We start from the raw sequence: 10,508 nt of genomic DNA, 5'->3' as shown, positions 1-10,508 counted from the left end.
TTTCAAATTCATTCTTCATTTCACCAGCAAACTTGTCACTTGCTTCATCATTACCTCCAAAGATGATATCATCCATAAATATCACAATAATGAACAAACCATTCTCAATTTCTTTCAAATATAAGTTACTATCCGCAGTACCTTAAGCAAATCCCCATTTTTCCAAATACTTATCCAACCTTGCATACCAGGTTCTAGGTGCTTAATTTAGTTTGTACAATGCTTTCTTCAACTTACATGACGTATCTGCTTCTTTTGTTAAAGGAAATCTTTCAGGTTGTTCAATGTAGACTTCTTCTTTAAGTTATCCATTCAGAAATGTTGACTTCACATCCATCTGATACACTTTGAACTTCTTATTTGTTGCATAAGCCAAGAACATTCTTACTGTATCAATTCTGGCAACAGGTGAAAATGTATCTTCATAGTCTATACCTTCTTGCTATAAATATCCTTTGCATGCCAATCTTTAGATTTATTTCTCACAACCTCACCTTGTTCATTTATCTTGTTTTTGAAAACCCACTTAGTTCCTGTAACATTCTTATCTTTAGGTCTATGGACCAATTCCCATGTTTTATTCTTCATAATCTAATCTGGTTCTTCCTTTATAGCTTGAATCCAATGAGCATCCTTACATGCTTCATCTACATTCTTTGGTTCAACTTGAGAAATCAAACATAATTATTTATGTACTTTATTTCTTGTCATAACTTCTCTATATTTGCTTCCAATAATCTAATCAACGAGATGATTCTTTTTCAAATTCTTGTTTGGTGTTAGTTTCATTGACTCAATTCTTTGTTCTACTTTAGGTTATGATCCTAGTTCCTTTTTCTATTCCACAACTTGAATGCCATTCTACAAATCATTGCTAGTCCCATAGAAAGTCGCAACATTTTCTTGCACAGGCTTAGGATTAGTTTCTTCATCATCAAAATTATAATCAAGCATTATTTCTTTAACTCCAAACTTCTCATTCACTTTTACATTTTTACTCTCAACAATAATTTTAGTCCTCTAATTAAAATATCTATAGGCTTTACTTTTCAATGAATAACCAAGGAAGATACCTTCATCACTTCTAATTTTTTTGAAATACTTCACTAATGGTGCATGTACAAACCATAGTTCATAAGGTGTCTTGTTTGTACCTTTTTTGATATGTACTCTATTCATTGTATATACTACTATATTAACTGTTTCTCTCAAAAATGTCTTTGATACATCATTCTCAAACATCATAGCTCTTTGTGCTTCTATTACTAACCTATTTCTTCTCTCAACTATACCATTTTGCTTAGGAGTCTTAGGGGTTGGTAGTTGTCTCTTAATACCATTCACTTCACAAAAGGCGTTAAACTCATTTGAGGTAAATTCTTCATGTCTATTAGACCTTAAACATTTAATCTTTAATCTAGACTCATTCTGAACTCTATTATTTTTGGAATTATTTAGAAAAATAAGAGGGGGGTGAATCAGTTATCCAAGGTCTAGATATAAAAATAAAACTTTTCACATCTTACTGAACCCATATCCATAAAACATCATTATGCATGCATCGATTAGATCATACAATACTTAAACTTTGTAGGTTATTGTCCTAGGTCAAAACAACTTTACAAAAATGTAAACATGAAACATAATAGATTCAATAGCACATTTGACACATGGATTTTACATGGAAACCCAATTTGGGAAAATCCACCAACAACATGCTACTAATTCTCACTCTTCTTAAGTAATGCCCTACAAAAGGCCAACCTTGTTAAAGGTTACAATACACAATGTTAAATGTGATCTAGTTAGAGGATTTCAATCACCCTATTAGGAGTTAGCCTTGTTAGAGGACTTTATGATGCAGGAGCATCCTGGGTTGCACTACTATCGTGCATGTTTTCAGTTTTTACCTTGCTATTGAAACTGTGTTTTTTTGGTTTTTGGGTGCCTGTTGCAGACTGTGTAACTAATTTTGCACAATGAATGAGAGGATTCACTTTTCAAGGATTGAAGAGGGCCTAGATTAATTCCTTGTGTCAAAGGAAAAAGTTCTAATTCCTCATAAGTTTGGAGATATGGCAATTCTCTCAGAGTATCAATTTCTAGTAGTTTTGCACGACAGTTTTATGTGCTTGACTTTCGGGATGGATGCACACTTATCCTTGATGAATCAGCCTTTGCACACCTAACGGGTTATAGAGGACCTAAAATACTAACCATAGTTCAAAGTGCAAGTTCTAATTCAATCGGAGCTAGGAGATATCGTGATTTTGCTTGGACATCAATTTTTGGACATTTAATTGTTGATGCAGGCTGACTTGTGGCTCTTCAAGTATTTAATTTTAGGTTTATTTTCATGATGGGTATTTAATATTTGTTGAGAGCTAACTTGTGGCTTTTCTATGTTCTAGAATGATATGTAAGCCATTTTGGCTGGTATAAATAGACTGTTTAGGCTTAGAGCTAGAGCAGTTTTAAGAGAGGATTGGAGAACAGAACTAGAAAGTGCGAATTTGAAGCTAGATCTTAGATCATGAATGTATTTTGTACCTGGCCATAATCCACAAGGCCTTAGAGCTGCACATGTATGATGATATTTTTTATGAATCAATAAAGAATATTGTTCTCTCTCTATGGTGTTGTTCTCTTTTGTGTTTGCTTTTGTTGTGTTAACTCTCGCATGGTGCCTTGAGTAGCTAAGTGTGCCAATTAGCCTTAGTTACTCTCAACTTACCCTATAGAACCCTATTTAAGATATTGGTTGTAGGTTTATAGATCTGGACATTTGACCTATAACTTGTAGAGGGTTACAATCTTGTAGGAACCTTATTTGTAAAGATGGTTCATCGTAGACGAAATGTTGATAATGCTATATTGGATCAGTTGAAAATTGTAGCTAGATTAGATGCTATGGAGACAACCCAGAGGAGAGGAGCACATCTTGATGATGTAAGTGATGATGAAGCAGTAGCACCAAACCATAATCTAGAAACTAAAGAAGATCAAGATGAGGAAAGATTGTTGAGAGTATTGTCTAGGGCACATTCAAAGCCTATTGTAGAAGTTGTTCCTTATGATGGAAAATTAGATACAAATGTTGTGTTAGATTGGATCTCAGATATAGAGAAGTTCTTTGGGTATCAAAACACTCCTGATAATAAGAAGGTGAAGATTGTAGTTACTAGGTTGAAATGTCATGCTTCATTGTGGTGGGAGCATTCACAAACTGATAGACAAAGGACAAGAAAGGAGAAGATCAAAATTTGGTCAAAGATGGTGAACAAGGTAAAGGACAATTCCTTCTTGCTGATTATCAAGTTAACTTGTTGAGAAAGATGCAAAATTTGAGACAAAAGGACATGACTTTGAAAGAGTATACCGAGGAATTCTATAGATTGGACATCAGACCTAGGCATGTGGATGATGATGTTGAGAAAATTACAAGCTACATAAATGGATTGAGATCTAGAATTCAAGATTAAATAAGTTTTGTGAAATTGGAAAGTGTAGAAGAAGCATAACAATATGCCTTGGAAGTTGAGGAGATCTTGAAAAAGAAGCATCAACAAAGACAAAGAAGTAGAGGTAGATCTTATGGAGAAGGTGGCCAATATGATAGCTTTGTGGAGGATAAAGGCAAATTTGAATGGAAGAATGATGATAAAGACAAGACCAAGTGGAAAGGTGGTAGTTCATACCAAGGAGGTACTGGATCTTACTAAGGAAGAGGTGATTCTTATCCTAGAGGTGGTTTATGTGGTAATTGTTTCAGATGTGGTAAAGAAGGACATAGATCTTTTGAATGTAGATCTTCTAAAAGTGGGTAGAATAATAGAAATGTTGTGATTCAAGGAGACATTGAGAGTTCACCAAGTGGACCTGAGGCTATAGAAAATCTAATGGTCAGAAGAACCTTATGATTTGAGACTTGATACATTATTTGATTGTTTAAACATTAATTTATACTATTGATGCTATGTAGTGTTTTACCTTATGACAATGTTATTTATGAAACCTTGATAATTATGTTTATACACATTTAGATAGTTCATTTTGATAGTATTAATTTGGTCAGAATGGGATTCATAATTATTTGATGAACTATGTTGAAAAGTTTAAGACTAAAATCGATGGATTATATCATGGTATTTGAATAACAAAAGCATTTTATATGAATACTACTTAGAAAAGATACATTCATTGAAATGAGATTATGGATGTTAAATGATTCATTCAATTAAATTTTTTTGATTATATGTGTGTGTGTGTGTGTGTGTGTGTGTGTGTGTGTGTGATTTTTCATTGAACTATTAATATTCAAATTGAATGTGTAGGAAAATTAACCATGGTACTAATTGGAGAACCAAGAGTGAAACCGATGTGCAAACATGAAGCCAAGGTTGAATCTAATGAAGATATTTGAACCTCGTTGTTATGTAATTTAATTTGTAATTGTAATTTTCATGTATGTATTAGTCTAGTTCATTCTCTAGTTAGTGACATGTTCCTTGTATTATGTAATGTGATTTTGTGGTGTCACTCGACACTTGTAATGTATATGTGTAAATGACATGTCAATTCGGGTTTAGCACCATTAGAATGTCGAGGCAACTTTATGGACCCTCAAAATAACCCATTTTCCAAAAGTTGCAAAAATGGAGAAGTCTTATGTACTTACCCTTATCCACACACTTTCCCAAACTTGCATTAATGGCAGGAGAGAAGTATGATGACCAAAGACTTAGGGTCAACTCAAGAAGTTATTGCTAGTAGGTGGGTGGGATTTGGAGGCCTTTTTAGAGGGCCTTGGATAACTTAGTGGGTGTTTAAGAGACACTAGGGTTTGAAGATTGGAGCAACAAAGGATAGGACTCTTCTCAAATTTCTATTCCATCACATTTTGAGTAAGGTTGGTGATTCTCTTGCCAAGGTTGTTCTTCATTTCTTGTAATAGATTAGCATGTGGAAGATCATGATCATGTTTTTCTTGCATTTTTATGTATTGTTATTTTGTGCTTGTGAGGGTTGGGAAATAGTGTTTTCAATCTTGTTTCTCTTGAATTTTCTTGAGGGATTGTTCATGGGTGTGAAGACATTACTCACCCTTGGAAAGGGAAGAAGTGACCTTATGGGGTGAAAGGGTTAGTTGTGACCTCCATGGAAGTGTAGAGTTTCTTCTCATGTAGAAGAGGGAAAAAGGCAAGGTGTATGGGCCCTTGCTTGCCAATAATTGTTAACATGCTTACCTAGGAGTTTTCAAAGCTAATTTTCTATAGAATACACCTTCAAACCTGGACTTAACTATTGAAAAAATAATGCTAGATCTTGGAATCTTCTTTGAACATATTTTATTGAGTGTTTTGATAAACATATCTTCTCCTATTCCTATTTCTCTCCTTCCGAGTTACAATTTGCAGCTATCAAAGGTCCTTGAGTTGGGGATTTCTTCCTTCTACAGGTCCAGGAAGATGGGTTTGGTTGAGATTTACTATCCACCACTTCTTTATTGTGGAGGGGGTTGAAGGAGTTAGATCATTTCCTTGATCGCCTACCTCCATTACCCGTAGGAAACCTAACTGGGGGATTATTCCTTTACCTGCCAAAGAAATTTAATCTTCTTTTCCTAGATATGCGAGAGCTTACCTCAATCCACCCATCTTCAAGCACATTTTTTTCTAGATGTAAGAATAAAAAGGGTAAGGCATACCTAGTTCGCTAGAAGTGAACACATTGGCTGTGATACCTTGGTAGATCTAAGAGAGGTCTATAATTTACTGGATTCACAAAGTTAATAGTCCAACAAAGGCCATTGTATCTTTTTTTTTATTTCACTATTATTTTATTATGATAATTTATTGTTAACATTTATAATACTAGTAATTAAATGTTGATTTTGTACACAGATAGATAATTCTAATTGTTTATTCAATACAAAATAATACTGAATTAAATTTTCAAAAGAACTAAAGATTCAAAGTAGATTAACTTATCCAAATTCAGAGACTTGATCTTTGTAATTTCCACACTAGGACAATAGATACAATCACTTGAAGCTCCCCAAATTGTAACAGGTAATAATCCTCATGAGTATGTTGCGATGTAAGCAAATATTCTAATCGAGGGTTTGAAGGAGATCTTAGTTTCTAAACAAATTTGGATTTTGATTTTCACCCATTCCGATCTTCGCACAAGGTCTCTAATCTCAAACTAATGTTTCATTGCTAGAATTAACTTTCAAAGTTTGCTTGCTCAACCTAAATTCATGATATGGGATTTAATTTTGTAGACACTTGTTATGTTTTATCCATTTTTATTTCTCTATCTCTTTCTTATTTGTTAATTACGATACCTTTAGTTTGGGTGTATATGTCTTTCCTACCTTTTTTTTTCTTTACCCTGCCAGTACTTTTTCCTGGGTGTCCACTTACCTCTGATGTGGATTTGTTTTTTGTCTTGTCTGTGATGAATTTGTCATCTTTATCAAGATTAAATTAAATTAATCTATTTTGGTGATAATATGATTGTCTTTGGATTATTGTTTCTTCTTGCCTGTGTTTGCCCTCGAATTCAACTTCACTTTGCTATAATGAAGACAATCTCCAGACAAATCTTTGTGAATTTGACAACCTTTTTCCTTCCAATTTTCTATTTTTATGCCCTAACTGGAGATTATATTGTATTTTTTAAAGATTAATCTATTTTCCACATCTTGAAAGGAGATATACTTCATGATACGAGTATATCCTCCTGCAATATTATTCTCTCTCTTTCCTGAATGTAATCATCGATTTGAATAATATAAACTGAGTTATTTGCTTCTCTTTTTTATAATCTCCTTCACAATCATTATTTTTCTGCCTTTGCATGCAAAGTTTTTTTGTTGCTCACATAATTCATGAGTATCATTTTGTGATTTTATTGAAATCTAAATTTTATTAATATAAATTAATTACTATACTAATAGTTGGTATAATTGATTATATTGGAAAAGTAAATAAAAAATGAATAAGTAGTAATTTTCATGTGGTGAAAATAGTGTAATATAATTAAAAAAAGTATTGTTAATTGATTCACATATAAGAATCGATAAAAAATTAGAAAATTAATTTTTGGAACTTATAAAGTTGAAAATATACTTTTAGCATGAAGTCGAACTTCCTATTCCCATCCCTTCACAGTTGTCCCAACGAATTCTATACATATTGAAAGGGGGTAGGTCCCTCCATCCACAAAATGCCATGGGCATCTCAGCATAGATCTAATCTTAAAAAAAGCAAGGGTCCTCTGGGCCTATCCCAGGAAGGCTATGAAATCAATCATTCCAACAAGAAGCAGAGAACTATCAACAAGAAAGGTAGGTACCTTGTGCAATTAGTTGTTTTAGTAACCTTCTATCCCACTAATGGACCTAAAACTAGATCCACATTTTTCCTGCCTGTGCCTTTATAGAGAATATAAAACTAGCAGTCGCATGCTTTTGTACATGCAAGGAGTGCACCGATAGGAGATGAGATTTAAGAGAAAAATCTAGAATGAACATTAAATAATGTAAATATAAATTTTTTAAAAATGAAAATACAAAAATACAAAAATAAAAAAGTTGAAGATTAAAACATAGATATAAAATTTACAATATTTAAGAAATTTGAATATTGCTTAAGAAATGTGTTCAATAATTTCAAGATTTTACAATTAAATTCAATTTATTAAATATGAAAAAAAAACATCTAAAAAAACCATCAAAAAATTTATTACGAAGAAATACAAAAAATAAAATGAAAAATACTCTAACAAATATTCTATTGACTAAATAAATTATAGAAATGAAAACACAATATTTAAAGAAAAAACTAAATTAGTATAAAAATAATAATTTAAAGTAATTTAAAAACTAAAATCTAAATCAATTTAAAAAATCAAAAGTTTAATAAATAGAGATCACAATATAATCTAATCTCTATTGACTAAATAAATTATAGAAATGAAAAAACAATATTTAAAGAAAAAACTAAACTAATATAAAAATAATAATTTATAGTAATTTAAAAACTAAAATCTAAATCAATTTAAAAAATCAAAAGTTTAATAAATAGAGATCACAACATAATCTAATCTATTGTGGAGATCACAATTAACTATTTTTTAAATAAATACGAAAAGAAAAACAATAGTTAAAAGTGGATATTTAAAATATAATCTTATGTGAACAAATTAGATTATTAATAATTTTTAATTTAAATAATATAATATTTACTAAATTTTTTAAAATAGATTAATAAACATTATTTTTTAAAATTAAATTTATCAAATATGAAAAAAATAATCATTTAAAAAAACTCATTAAAAAATCTATTATGAAAAATTAATAAGAGAAATACAAAAATATAACGTGTTAACAAATATTCTTGATTAAATAAATTATAGAAACTAAAAAATAATATTTAGAGAAAAAATTAAACTAATATTAAAATAATTTAAAAACTAAAATCTAAATCAATTTTAAAAATCAAAAGTTAAATGAATAGATCATGGAGATCACAACTAATAAATAGAAAAAGAAAAACAATAATTAAAAGTGGAGATAACAACTAATAAATAACAAAACAAGAGTTAAAAGTGGAGGGAGATAAAAAAGAAAGCTGGTAGATAATTAACGGGGAGGATTTTCAAATTTTCATCAAACTGACAACTTTCCCAGCCAACTTGCAAATTTTTCGTCAAAAATTTAATTTTCGAGAACGAAGTTCCCACAAATAGCCTATCGGCTAAATTAGATTTTAAAAAGTATAAAAATCTAATAAAATTTAAAACATAATAAAGCAAAATAATTTTGTTTAATTACTTGTTAAACCAATAATTCTATAAAATAATACAATAATACTTAACCTATGGGAATGACTAGTAATGATGTTAAATAAGTTAATTATTATTTTCAAAGTGACTGTGTCAAGTGTCATCATTACCACAACTCACTACGTATTTCTTTTAGATATACACTATATCATGCAAGAATTATTTAAACCAGTTCAAAAACTTTAATTACAATAAATATAATTGACTACACTCTAAACAAATATATTTCATTGACTTTATTAAGTTTTTAATAAAAAACATACATATTTCAATAAATATTTTATTGAATTAGATATTCTAACCCACCTTAATCCCTCTTGGTACCTTTAGTTCCTCTATTTTTTCCCTTAAAAGTATTCTTTTAAACTTAGAGTAACAAGTTTAACATTTAAAATTCTCAATACATCCCTTCCGACATTAAAATTAGAAATTTTAATATTTACTTAAACTAATTAGGTCGAAGGCGTACCTATATTGAAGTTTCACAACTTAAAAAATACATCAATGGTTTAAAATGTCTAATGCAAAATGCAAGAGGATTGAAAAAATCCCAACCGTTTGCATTTCTTTTTATTTCGATGTTAATATCTTTTCTTCCACATATGTGTTCTTTTCTTCTACATATGTATGTAGCACGCCACATGTTTTTTGTTGGCGATCATTTACTTTCTGATTTCAACTCCTTTGTATTGGTTGAAAGCACAATTAATTTAAAAACTCTATTGTACCAAGTTTACTATTGAGTTTCTTTTTAAATTTAAATGTTGCTTCTCTCTAGTTTCTCTAATTTTTATTGGGCCATGATGATAGAGAGCTTGAATATAAATACTATTTCCTTCACGACTTCATAGATTTTTTAATTTTTTAAAAATAAAACCATTGTACATTATTATGAATGACCTATACATTCATAAAATATGAAAGATATAGTTGCCTTCCACATGATCAAGATGTAAAGATAAGATAATATTTAATTTTTTAATTTTCTTTTTACAATACATATATCAAATATATATTTAATTTTTAATAGTAACAAATTATATTTAAAAACATATTTATGAAATGCATGACAAATTTATGGAATTTAGATTGTGCTAACTTTTTAACGTCAATGTTTCAGAAATGTTGATGTTAAAACTTTATGGACAATCTAAATTTAAAAAAAAAAATGTCATACATTTCTAATGAATTATGAAAATATGATAACTTTAATGTATTTGTGGTTTACTTTTATTTTTACATTTGAGTTGAAGGGGAAAATGACTTATTTAAAATCACAATATCAAGATAGATATTTATTTTGACATAAAAATGACATTTGTTTTCTACTTTACTTTGTCCTACTACTAATTATTCACAATTACCAACAATTTATTGTGTTTTTTCATTTTATTTTCATTTTCTACTTTGTGGTTACTATCATGATTAGAGGTAGTTTTATTATGATTAAGGTGGAAAGTTACATTATAGTTAGTATTATGTTTAAGGTTTGAATTTTGATTAGGGCTAAGGTTAAGTTTAGGTTGAGGTTAGGCTTTAAGAATATGATCATCTTTTCTTTGATGAAGTTGTGATTTTTACCAGAGTTGGAATTAAGATAAAGGTTAAGGTTAATGTCAAGATCTTAGCTAGGGTCGTTTCAATATTTTGTATTA

Source organism: Cupressus sempervirens, chromosome 3 (genome assembly GCF_028749045.1).
Source record: "Cupressus sempervirens isolate cs-2001-9-10 chromosome 3, ASM2874904v1, whole genome shotgun sequence".
Lineage (NCBI taxonomy): Eukaryota > Viridiplantae > Streptophyta > Pinopsida > Cupressales > Cupressaceae > Cupressus > Cupressus sempervirens.
This window is presented reverse-complemented; position numbering follows the sequence as displayed.